A 13,970-nucleotide genomic window follows, 5' to 3' on the forward strand; every position below is an offset into this window, starting at 1 on the left:
CGTAATGAAGGCCTCGGCCATCTCGTCCCAGTTTCTCTTGACATCATCTTCTAATTTGGCATACCATATGGTCGCCACAGCCGACAGGGTTCGGCCGAACAGAGACAGCTTTTGAAGTCTGCTGAGGCCCATTGGCCTTAAGATGTCTGAAAACAGTCTCAGGTGCACCATGGGGTCCCCGAACCCATCAAATCGATCAATGTGCGGCATTTTGAATCTATCATGTAGCGTCACAGCTACGTCGGTATATCCATCTTCGATGTCAGGGATGGTCTTGACTCCTTGGGATCTCTTCAACAGCTTTTCGAGCTTACTCAACTTCAATGCTATGGGGTCTGTCTCGAACTCAAAGGGAGAGTCCGGTAGGTTGGTGGGTGTTTTGGATAACTGGGGTTGGATTTGGGGTATGATCGGGGGTAGAGGTGGTCCTGTGGGAATGTCCGTATCATTCTGAACATTAGCTGTCTCCCCGGGGGTTGGAATTCCTGGCGGGGGAGGAGCTTGCTGCGAAGCAGATGCTCCGGTTTTCTGCTGTAACCTCACGATTAACTCTGCTTGTTCATTCATAACCGTGGCCTACTGCTTGGCGAACTCTGCCTGTCGGACAGCATCCTGCTGCATCATTTTCATACTCTCTTGGAGCTGGCGCACCATCTCCTCTAAATTGGCCATACTGTTCTGCTCTGACTGAATTATCGGTATATGTTCCCTTTATGTGGGAGAAGCAGAATCCTGATCCCTACTATACACAGGTGGGGTAGACAAAGCCCTCTGTACTGACTGTTGAACTGATGCCCTCTGCCTAGCTGTCCTCCGTCTAGTAACCGGGGGTAGAGAGTGGTACACTGGTTGTCCGTCTACCAGATCCTCAGATCGATGGAGTCGACGACCTCTAATCCAGAGTGCTTGGGGAATATCTACTGGGTCAGAAGCAATTGTGCTCGACTACCTAGTAAAAAGATAAATAAAGCATATAAATAAACAGACAATTGGACAGCGTAACAACGTAAAATAAATACAACACACAGCTGGGTATCACAACAAACTGCCAACAAGCTGAATGTACTGTTCCTTAATCACTGATCACTGTTTCCAAATCCTTGCCCCTAAGTCTGAATCTGCTACCCGTAGATGACTGATTCCCAAAAACACTGATGCCCTCAGGCCTGATACTCAGACTTGCGAACTGATATGTGTGTTCCCTGCATAGATACACTCTAAAAACACGTAGCAAGTAAAAGAGAGCCAAAACACCCCTAAGTTGGGGTAGGGTTTCCCTGTCCTATTTTTGTCAGGAGCTAAGGTTTCACTATGCACGCAGCAGTTTTCAAACAACCTAACATTGGAACCGTCCTAGTTTGGAATAGTCACTATGGATTTCGATATGCACTAGGTCGAATGGTCGAAAAGGGTCCCCCGGTAAAACCGAGGTTTGTGTTCCCATACTGTCAGAGCCCACAACCTGTCAGCCTTATGGCATGCTTTGACAAAGTCAAGCCTCCGGCAAACCGTTCAGGAATGGCAGATGGCAAACACAATGTCCTAGGCGCACCAATGCACATGCAATGCAAAGAGACACATAAATGAAATCAAAACAGGATATCACGAGTTCGAGTCAAGCTCTCTAAATCCCCAATAGAGTCGCCCGAAACTGTAGACGCGCCCTCGGGCCTCATGCTACAGTTCGGACTCAATTGGTTTCACGGTCCTGTATCTAATCTCGCAGAGTGCAATGCAAGACCGATGAATCATCAAAGAGTCCAAATCTGGCAAATCATTTTTGAAAACAGATTTTTTTGAAAGAAGTGCCAAATATGGACTGCTTTGCCAGATACAGAGTCGCCACCTAAATATTTTATTTTGGGAAATTTAGGAAACCCTGACTCGTTTGCCTAAGGCCACGTGTCCGTCATCACCAAAGTTGCCTCGGCACGGGAACTTGGGTACGATTGGGGAAGGTCAGCTATGAGCACCCCCTCTCGCCCGATTCGAAAATCGGCCTCTACTAACCATGATATCCGTTTTTGAAAACGTTATGTGTTCTTATTCCGGTTATTAGCCTAGAATTACTATGTTATGCGCACAGCAAACAAGTATAGACCAAATCGCCTAAATTGGAACAAAACATTTCTTGCTTGTTTTGAAAATGGTTTGCTACTCGCAAGTAGGTTAAAAATGTAGATTTCGCCACCCTCAGGTGGGCTTTAGAAAAGATGATTTTGCCACTATCTAGTGGGCTTAAAACTCACAGTTTTAATGTGTTATCCCAATTTAGTTAATTCAACCTCCATCCACAGGCATTCAAGTAGTTATATCACATAAGCAACTAGCCTCATGGTAATCATGCTATTATGGCAACACTCACACGCATGCGGTATGCTAAAGCATAAATGCTTACCGAGTACTCCAAGCCAAAACAGAAGCTAGTTAGTAATCATGTGCATGATCCTAGTTCATGTTGAGATGGCTAATGCAACACATGCAAGATGCAACTACAATAGGCTCGGCTATCCTAAAGATGGCATGTGAAAATGCTGCAACTAACAGGTATTCAACTTGGAATTGAAATACAAGTGCAGTTAGTATGATGTACCGAGCCCGGTGCATGTAAAACGAATGAATGGATGCAAACATGCTATCATACTATATGCTAATTGAAGCATGCCATAGACTAACCATCGAAAGCTAGTAAATAAAAGGGAAGAAAGACGTGGGGTTGGGAGACATACACACACTCACGCACACTTATTACATAATTGCCCTCACTCGGAGGGTCCGAATAAATATTACAGTCCGAATAAATAATACTAAATTAATTATTACAGAATTTCTAATTAATTAACAAATTAAATACAGAAAGAAGGTGGCCACAGCCCCGCCTCGGGATACATGAATGATGCATGCTTGACTCATCTTGCCCGAAAACTCGCTGCCATAGCACTGTTGCCTCTGTTTACACTGCCTTGCCCCTCTAAAAATTCTGAAAGTCCCCAGAACTGCTCCTTGAGCATTGTGGAATGTTACCGGCCAAAAGAATATACTACCGGCCATGGGAATACTCTCATCGGCTAAATATTGTGCTCTCGGCCAAAAATTCTTTGCCGGTCGGCACTCAACACTGCCGGTCGGCCAAATATTCCTGCTAAAACCTGCAGTTGACAGCAGCAGAGGGCAAGTAGTGTATGGCATGGAATTTTTAAGCAAATGTATGTATGGACACACTCCCTATCATGTTATGGACTCAAGGGAGCGTGGCCCTCGACCCTCGGGGCATCAATTGCGCATTTTGATGCATGCTGGCCCAAAAGGCCAAGTATGCAATTTCAATGTAAAATGGAATGCACACAAAACATACAAAGGGGCCCCAACCTCCATCATGTTTGATCAAGAGGGATGGGATGCAAACATGCAAGCCAGACTAATGCCTCAAAACAGTCCCTAAGCTTGCCATAACAATGCCAAAACCATGCTTAAACACAAGCAATACATGCTAGAATGAAAGGGTAAAATGTCAAGCAAAGTAGGCCAATAAGCATGATTTACACTACAAGTGCAAGAAGCAAATGAGGGATGCTCTAACCAACCCAAAACAGAGCTAAAGCATGGCGAAACATGGACAAAATCTTCTCAGAGCTAAGCCAAAATATGCTAGAATGATGGTCTAAACACATGATACACATTAAGGCTAGAGAGAGGATTGCACTACAAGTACATGGGGCATGCAAGAGGTGTCCGAACCAATGCAAAACAGGGTTATGACATGCCAAAATACTACCAAAAACATGCTAAAGAGGAGCCAAATCATGCTTGAGAAACATGTCACTTTGGTGAGCCTCGGGTAGGATTACACTACAAGTATTAGAAGCATGCAAGGGGTGACCAAACCAAGCAAAAACAGAGTCAAGGCAGGTTTAAAAAGTCACAAAAACATGCTCAAATAAGGGCTCAAGAAGATAGAAACACATGCTTATTTGGTGAGCCATTAACACAAACCGACAAAAGCAAGGGAGGGGGTACAACCCCCACCCATTTGGGACCTCAAAACCCCATCCCCACCACTGAAATTCCTCTAGAATTCAGTGGTTAAAAGGCCAAGAAAAGACAAGCTTGGAGGTCAACAAAAGTGGCCCAAAACAAGGCAAAACAAAGCTCAAAAGCGGGTAGATCACCCCCAACACCAAAATGACCTCAAACAAACATGTTAGGGACTTATAAACAAGACTTTTTTTAGTTGAGAGGTAAGTCTAAAACATCATGCAAATATGGAAAAACAAGCTATGAAAACAAGGCTTAAAAGAGGTAAAAAGCTCACCCTTGAAGTACAGCAGCAAATCCACAACTTTTGGACCCAAAAAAAAAGGCTTCAAATCACCCCAAAAATCACCTCCAAGGACCTTAGTTCAATAAAGGGAGTAGAGAACTAGGTGTTTGTGTGCAAAAGTGCAAAGAAAATGCACTTTTGAGCACAAACAAGCCCTAAACCTTAGAGAGAGAGGCAGAAAATGTAGAGAGAGATTTTTTTTGCTCAAAGTTGTATCTCCTCCTTTTTTCTTTTTTTTCTTTTTTTTTTCTTTTTTTTTTTGAGAGAGCTTGATTGATATAGATATATATCAATCTGCAGCTCCTCAGAACACCCACGTCCAGGTATGGGCTGGGGTATGGCCTAGAATGACAGCTGTGCCAACTGTCTACAGAGATATCTGTTGAAAACCACACTTGGCTGACCGGCCATCAAAGTGGCTGACCGGCCATCACATTTGGCCGATTGAAAAGCAAGGTGGCCGGTGGCCCCTTCCCTCTGGAACACATCCACAAGCTCTTGGTGCAAAACCAGACACAAAACAGTCGAGCCGAGAGATCCTAAGGCAAGGCGTGTAGCCGAGGCCTCCGGGAACTCAAGACGAACACAAACAAGGATGATCACCGAGTGTTCAAACGGTGACGTCCAAGTCTTGAGGACGGTCAAAAATGGGGTGTCTACAGCATGTAGTGGTTTGAGCCAAAGCCCACTTTGTCAATAACTCCTCCCTTCTACAAACTTTGGGTGCCCCTTGGGGCCCAACCCAAGTTTGTCCACCTATAGTTTATATACACATACAAGCTCTCTTCAAGTTTCATTGTGGGACAATCTTTTTCAAGGAAACCCAAATTTTACAATTTAATTGTCCATTCCACAAATCCAAAAACGATGTCAACTTCCCATTCACTCATAAACGGTTTTGATGAACCGTTTAGCACCGTGTGACTTGCCATGCGGCAAGGAACACATCACCTTTTTGGACCCACTCCAAAAGACGTGTGGGCCCTACTTAAAATTAGGCTTAAAGTTGGCCCAAAACAAGCCTATAAAAACCATAATTCCAACATCAATCACTTAGTTTTCTTATATTTGAAGAACAATAATTTTTGACATTGAAATCCCCAAGATAAACCACACAATGTCACACTGATCTTGGTAGAATTGTAGCTGACACCGTATTATATTCAATCATTTTAGTTCACTTATATTTGAAGAACTAAAATTTTTAACATTGAAATCTAATCCATTTTATTTTATTTTATTTTTTAATTTTTAATTCTTGCTAGGGCAAGGAATATCACACTAGAATTTCATGCTATATACTTCTCCTTTGTTACATTGCTGAATGGCCACATCCAACTGATGTATCAACATGGAGATGACTCCCCCTTTCAAACTCATCCTATCAACATGAGAATTTCAGTGGTAGCAATATGCATTTATGGCTTGGCAGCTCTGTTCGGACACGCTCAATTTTGTTCAAACTATTCTTAAATCTTCAGCCATGTTATTATGGTCTCGGGAGTTCTTTCTCCAATCTCCCTTATCTCTGTCTTCATCCCAAATTGGCTCAATTGTCTTCTTTACTTCATTTGGCTCATTTTCTCTATTATGGTTGTGGCATGGGACTTTCTTCTTGTGTGCAGCCAATGGATTTTCCAAAGGGTTATATTTGCACTGCTCGATATGTTTAAAAGCTTCTTTCACTTCAGATTAATGGGGCTCGGACGAGGACTGAGACCAGGTCTTAGACTGCAATGTATTAATGTATGAGAAATGTTAGAGATCCACTACTTAGACACCCAAAATTACTTATAATGATGTAGTAAGGGAGTTGGGCATTATATGATTGAGTGTGTGACAAATCCAAAATTGATACCTATCATATCACATTATTATAAATTAAATTAAGGAAGTGTTTTTAGGGGTTTTTGACATTTTCCACTGTGATGCAGACTGTAGCGGCTATCAAAAAAAATTTGACACCACATGTTTGACAATGAGGTATTCCTATATACATAATAGTACTTGGTGTGAGAATAAAGGAGCGTAGAGCTATCCTATTGTAAATCTGCCTCCCCTGCTGGTAATTTTGTTGTTGGGCTTGTTTCTTTGTAAGGCTTTATGTATGTTTGTAATGTTGTGAAATGAGAGATATGTGTTGAATAAAATATTTGAAAATCTCTCTTCGGTTTTATATAAATTATTAGTGGGTGGACACATGCATTATACGTGACACGTGATTTTTTATCAATTGTTAGTACTACAATTGTATCTTAAATTGGTATGTAATATATATAAATATATACAAAGTATAGAGACTTGTATGGATAAATTGATCAATACCCAAAATACAACTAAGTAAGAAATGAATACATACTCGGCTGAAGAATTCAAATAATAAATGAAAAATTTTATAAACATAAACATTACTTTATATCTAAATTGTTGAGATTAAAATCCTATCTTAAACAATAAACAATACACAAGTCCTTTAAATATATAGTGTTACACAAATCTTTTTCTATCAACTTCTTACTTCAATTTTTCATAATCCATACCTATAACACAATTGAAGGTATGAAATTAATTGCACAATTATGCAATTTTGTTTAATAGTTCATCTCGTAATAATAATTCATTGAACCCACTATTGCACATTATTGGTGTAAAAACGCATTAATATCAATATGTAATATATTTTTATACATCAAGAGTTAATTAAGTTTCGTTTTCTATGCTATAAATATCTTGCATGATGAAATGTAACATTAGTCATTAGTATATTTTCATTTATGTAGAAAATATGGAATAGTTTTTTAAGAAAATGGAATGAAAATGTAACTTAATATTTCGATCGATATAGGAATTTCATAATTGTTTTCACGTTATTTATAGATTCATACTTACAATTATTTGTAGGGTCATTTTTATGAAACTATTAAGTTACATAATTTATTATGTCATATGTTAGTAATTAGCATATGACAAAAATTGATTGAAACTTTTTATTTGATATACTTATTTTCTGCATCATTGAGTTGCTACAATAATGTTTGGGCATCATTTTATTTTTTTCCCCTTGTAATTTCACTAAAATATGTACATGAGGTACATTATTTTTTTTTTTTGAATTTCTCAACAGATAGGATAATTTCTATTTTAGCTCGTCTAACTTTGCTTGGACAACATGTTGCAATAGATCTTCTATAGCTTTTGTTTCACCATCTTCTTGTTTTTCTTCTTACTCACAATTATAACTCATTATAATAAAAATGTTTTGATGAGTAAAAGTTTGAGGTGATAATGAAACAAAAATGCTTTTCTTCTTTGCCTTGCCTTGTTATTGTTATGAATTTCAAAATTCATTTTTCCTCAATAATATGATTTTTCTATGAAAAGGAAAAAAAAGTACAATTATTATCGTAATGGAAGTGTTTTGCCAAGTCTTAGTTTGTTATTGAAAGTGTTCATTCTAGACACTTATTTGTATAACATGTATGTATATATGTATTGAACATAAGTTGATAGAATAACAATACACAATTTTGTATTTTTTTCCTAACAAATATAACTATCTTACTAAAGCGATACATGTTAAAAAATTAAAGTATCCGATGGTAAGATGGCATTACTGTAATGCCCCGAAAAAATTACAATATACCAGTCTCATAACAATCAATAAATATCAAAATAATTGAATTAAGAAGCTTTCATTAATCAGAATTTAATATACAAAAGGTGACACATGCGATATACATTCATAAACAGTACATTCTGAATCTACAACATGTGTTACAAGATAGTGAATAGAAATGAAAGCTAAATAGATAATCATAGGCCCTAATGGCTTACATCTTTCCAAGTCAATGCTTGGGTACATCAAAAGTAAGTCTTAAGCTCAATACAAATAAAGCCTTAGGCTTGTATAAAATTAAATACAAAAAGACAAAAATAAAGCTCTTGCTCCAATCCTCCCAAGCTACTGCCTTAGCGGAGGCATCACACAAACACCTGAAAATGGTTTTCCATATAGAGTGAGTCAAAGCCCAGTAGAAATAATCCAATACAATATATGAATCTTAACAAAGATATAAGGGTGAAATGCATATGCAATGCCCATATCAAAATGTTTTACATTTCTTTCCCAAAACCATGTCATGCTCTGTTTATATCAAAATTCTCAATTCATGACCTTTAAAATAGAAAACAAGGGGGAAACTTCAAACCAGTACAACTTTTCACGGATATTTCGTCTACGGGAAACTGTCAAACGGCACCCATGTAAACGTAGCCTATGCAAACGATACTATTGCCATTTTACAAATATTTCGTCTACGGGAATCAGCACCTATGTATACACGCGTTTTTCAGGACTTTCACCCTGGACACACATGCTAACTTAATTTGGTGATACACACCTCTTTCCAACGTTTACCCCTTTCTTTCTCAAAATCATATACATTTGCAATGTATTAAATGAGTAATAATGTTCAATGCACATAGATGAGTAATTAGTTTCATTTCACCTAATCCTCATGCAATTTCTACAATAATCATAGCTATCCTCCACCGATAGCCCAAAACAGATATTTCTAAACAGATATAAAATCTCCAACACAGATAAACTTTCCAAATTTCAAGATGTGAGTGATAGTACATATCCAACCCCACCATCCATAACCATATTCATCCAATTTCACATTTCCAACATCACTTCCATTTATTTATACAAAACAAACATTTGAGACATTTAGGGCAAAACCATTTTTCTTCTAAAATTCATTCTAAGTAACAAAATCAATAATTTTATCACCACTCAACTCCATTTCAACTCCCACAATCATTTTCAATACGTCCATTGGAAAACCCCGCTTTTGATTTTAAACCAAAACCCTAGGTTTGTTCAAAATCCTCCAGAATTACAAGATTGTTTTATAAAAACAAATTGCTAAGTTAAAAATCATAAAAGAGTGTAGAGAATCCCTACCTCAAAGCTAAAGACGAGACAAACACGAAAGAAACTCGGAGGAAGCCAAAACCCAACTCTATTCAGATAAAAACGAAGCTCTAGGTGAGCTCTACCTTTTTAACAGAGGGGTTAGGATGAAGAAATGCGGAGATCTTGCTGTATTTGTAGAGAAATGGTGAGTTTTAGAGAGAGAGTGTCTCAACTTAGGATTTTGAAATGTTTTAGAGAGAGAGAGAGAGAGAGAGATGAAAAAGTGATATAAAATGGCCTATTTACGAACTAATATACGCACAGTCTGCTCGAGTGCAAGATGTGTCGCTCGAGCGACCAGATACAATAAGTTGTTCCGCTCAAGCACAAGAACCTTCGCTTGAGCGCAGAATATATACTCCCAGTAGTTTTGCAGACAGAAGACCAAGTCTTGAGCGCAAGAAGGGCCACTCATGCCAAGACCGCTCGAGCATAGGAAGCACCACTCGAGCGTAAAATACATTCTCCCAATAGTTTTGCTGACTTGCAAAAGTATTGAGAGTTTACAAAGACCGCTCGAATGCAAGAAGCTACACTCGAGCGTAGAGGCCAAAATCTGGGCAACCAAAGTTTTGAAAAACAAGCTACCAACCTGTTCCAAATGCAACCAACACAACCCAAAAGCTAAACTCAAGAAGGAATAAGACATGTATAACAATACAAAACAATGAAACTCGAATCCAAAATATCAAATGGGTCTGGTCTTAAACCAGAGTCACTATAATTACGAATTGGCAATACATGAATATAGTAACATATGTAAATTTACATTTATATATATATTTATATATGTAGACATTGACATATATAAGATATCACGAATGAAACCTTTTGCAACAATATAATATAGATAACAATAATAAATTAATTATTCATAATTAAATAGTTGACCATAATGTAAATGTTTAGTGTTACATTTTTATGTTTTTTTGTGTGTATGCACTATTTTTTTAATTAGATTATTAAATTCTCATAAAAATTTAAAGGAATTTGTGAATTATTTATGTAAACTTGGAGATTAGTGAAGAAATATTTAAAAAATAAATAAAAATAAATAAAAGAAGAGAAGTTTACATGGTTAGTTTGGTTTGTTTTTTCAAACTTTTGTTTTGAATTTTTTAGTTTTAATGTATTTTTCTTTTTTGGTCTTTGACACTAGTTTTTATTTTTTCAAATAACCCTTTTATTTTCTTTATAGATTCACTTAGTTTGATAATATATTTTTTTTTTATTTTTAGATTTAGATTCACTTAATCTAAATACACTTAAAAAATAATTTTTTGTGTATCTTTATGAAAAAAATATATTAATAATAGTAATACCAAAAAAAAAATATAACAATAAAAAATCAGTATATGTTCGAATTTATAAATTTTTTTACCAATATTTTTATTTTTAATTATGTTTAGATTATTAGATAGTAGATATTCATGTAAATGTATAACTTAAATATAAAATATGAAGAAATTCCATGATCTTTAATCATCATAACTAAGAAAATATGAAGAATGAACAAAAATATGAAAAACCAAAAACTGGAAAATAGATTTAAAAAACGAAACCAACGAAAGTGGTTCTTATTTAGAATTTTGACATCATACATTATTAAAGTATTATGTAAAATATTACAGTTGTGGAAAAAAAAAAAAGTGTATGAAGATAACTTGCAAATTTTTGAGATACAGACAGTGTATGGCATGAAATTCCAAGCAAATGTGTGCACCAACACATCCCTTATCATGCTTTTGACTCAAAGGGGGATGTTCCTTGATTCTCGGACCACCAATTGCGCATTTCGATGCGTGATGGTCCAAGAAACCAAGTATGCGCTTTGATTTCAAATGTCATGCAAACCAAACAAACACATAAAGCCCAACCTCTATCACATGATCAAGAGGCAAGGCATGCATGCCAATGCAATGCAACCTAGGTATGCAAACAAGAATACAAGCATGCTATGCAACTACATGGCATACACAATGCTAACAACATAACATGCGCAACGCTTTGAAACATGGCATACACAATGCAAGATGGGCTTACACCAATACAAGTGGACCTCAGCCACACTCACATAGGAGGCCATAAGATAAAAATGAAGTGCCTCGAAATGCGTGCACACGGGCACGCAAACCGAGGCAATGGCATATGCAATGCAACGGCTAAAATGGCATATAGAATGCAACATGGAGTTATATTAACATGAGAGAGCCTCAGCCACACTCACATAAGAGGCCGATGGATGAAAATGAAGTGCCTCGAAATGCGTGCACACGGGCACGTAAACCGAGGCAATGGCATATGCAAGGCAATGGCATATGCAATGCAATGGCATGGAAAATGATATGCAAACATGCCAATGGGATTTCAGCACTGAAATGTGGGGGAAAAACAGCCCCAAAATGAGGCGAAAACACACCCGATGCATGGAATAGTCCCGAAACATGGACTTTTGGCACCTGAAATGGCCTATAGCTATACCAAATATGCACAATATGGACATGCAATGAATAGACAGTAGCAAGGCAGTCCCAAAATCAGCATTTTTCCAGTATAAATCATGGCCAAACAGCAAGCAAAGATAGGGCAACAACGGCATGCAAAAATGGCCCTAAACATGAGATTATGAAGCAACTCACAGCTGCTAACTCCAAATAGGTTAGGGCCCTTCAACAACATTGAAGAGGGGCCAAAAATAAGCATATTTACAGAACTGTAAAAACTCCAAAACAGTATACAAACATGCTAGAAATGCAATGCAAAATGAGGCTCAAAAGAGGCTATAACATGAGGTATACAAAATATTCATCAAACAGCCAAAGACCCTTGATGAAACATGTTAAGAAGGTCAAAATAAGACTATTTCTAGGCCTGTAAAAAGACCAAAAACAGAAACATGATAGGCTGCCAAAGCATGCAAAAATGGGGACCAAAGAGAGGATATAACATGAAGTGGCACATGGAGGTCCCAAACAGTAATGAGCCCTTCTTCAATGTTGAAGAGGGGCTCAAAATAAGCCTATTTACAGTTTACATCATGCTCCAAAACAGATCACACGCAAGCCAAAAATTCTATGCAAGATTATGGCATTCAAGGAGGATATTGAAGCAAGTGCAAGATGGGGGGCTCAAACAGTGTTGAGCCCTGAAGCAAAAGTGAAAAAGAGCTCAAAACAAGGCCACTCTCAGTTAGGGCCGGAGCTCAAAACAGTAAGCATGTATGGCTTACAAATGGTGCAAGAAATGGACCAAAAAGGGGGAAATGCTACTCACCCTTGAAGACCAATGCTTTTGTTGCTTCTTGGACCAACTTTGATGATTCTAAGCTTCTGGAATTCCTCCCCTTGCTGCTGGAATGGAAGTGGTGGAATGATGCTATAGGGTGTAGTGCAAATAGGCCAAGAACAAGGCCCTTTTGGACCCTCAAAACCAACACAAATGTAGAGAGAGAGGGAGATGTATAGAGAGAGTGATATATCTCTTCTATATCAGATTTTTCTAACCTCCTAAAGGGGAGGAGAGGCTCTCTTTATATAGAGAAACCAAATGGGCAAAGTTTCTCTTAGAAGCTTTAACCAAAAAGGCCAAGCTTCTCTTAGAAGCTTGGAGCAAAAGGGCCAAGCTTCTTGGAGAAGCTAGGCAAAGGGGTCAAGAAGTTCAAGCTTCTTGGAGAAGCTAAACAAAAAGGTTCAAAAGGGTCAAGCTTCTTGGAGAAGCTTTAAAAAGGGTCAAAAGGTTCAAGCTTCTTGGAGAAGCTAAAAAAAGGTCAAGCTTCTTGGAGAAGCTAAAAGGGGTCAAGCTTCTTGGAGAAGCTAAAAAAAGGTTCGAGAGGGTCAAGCTCCCTCAAGAAAAGGTCTCGGCCAGGACAAGTGGCCGACTGATCTAAAACAGTGGCCGGCCGGCCAAACACAATGCCGACCGGCAACAAAAGGTGCCGACTGGCAGAAAAGATTGCCGATGGCAGTAAAAACCAGCCGGTGGCCTCTAGCCACTGCCGGTGGTGGGTGGGGATGGTCTACAAGCCCTACCCTGCCTCTCAAAGGCAAGATGCAAGTGTTTGGTGCAAAACCAGACACTAAACGGTCGAGTTCGGAGATCCTGAGGCAAGGCACGTAGCCGAGGCCTCCGGGAACTCCAAACGAACACAAACATGGATGATCACCGAGTGTTCAAACGGTGATGTCCAAGTCTTGAGGACGGTCAAAAATGGGGTGTCTACAGTTTCCCCTCTTTGACAGAACTCAAAAGTCATAATAATGACGGGAGTGAATGTCAAAGCCTAGAGACGACCCATTTTTGACAAGGCCAAAGGCTCAGACAAACATGCAAGATAAACAAGATATGCGCCCGAAGGCAGGGGCGGAATGCAAGACAATGCACAAAGCCGGGCATAACTTATGATCATGCAAAGAAAGCTGTAATGAAGCATACATGCGACAATTTTAAGCAAGTTGAAACCAAGCTACATTACAATGCAGAAAGGATGTAAGAGAATTATGCAATTCTCACGAACATGTGCGATAGATACACAAAAGGTGAACAAAGTGTGATAGATACACTAAGTGGACAAGCATGTGTGATAGATACACATAGTGAAAAGAGTGTGATGGATACTCAAAGTGAACATGCGATAGATACACAAAGTGAGCATAGTGTGATAGATACACA

Source organism: Camellia sinensis, chromosome 5, assembly GCF_055761805.1.
Source record: "Camellia sinensis isolate YWXY chromosome 5, ASM5576180v1, whole genome shotgun sequence".
NCBI classification, from domain to species: domain Eukaryota; kingdom Viridiplantae; phylum Streptophyta; class Magnoliopsida; order Ericales; family Theaceae; genus Camellia; species Camellia sinensis.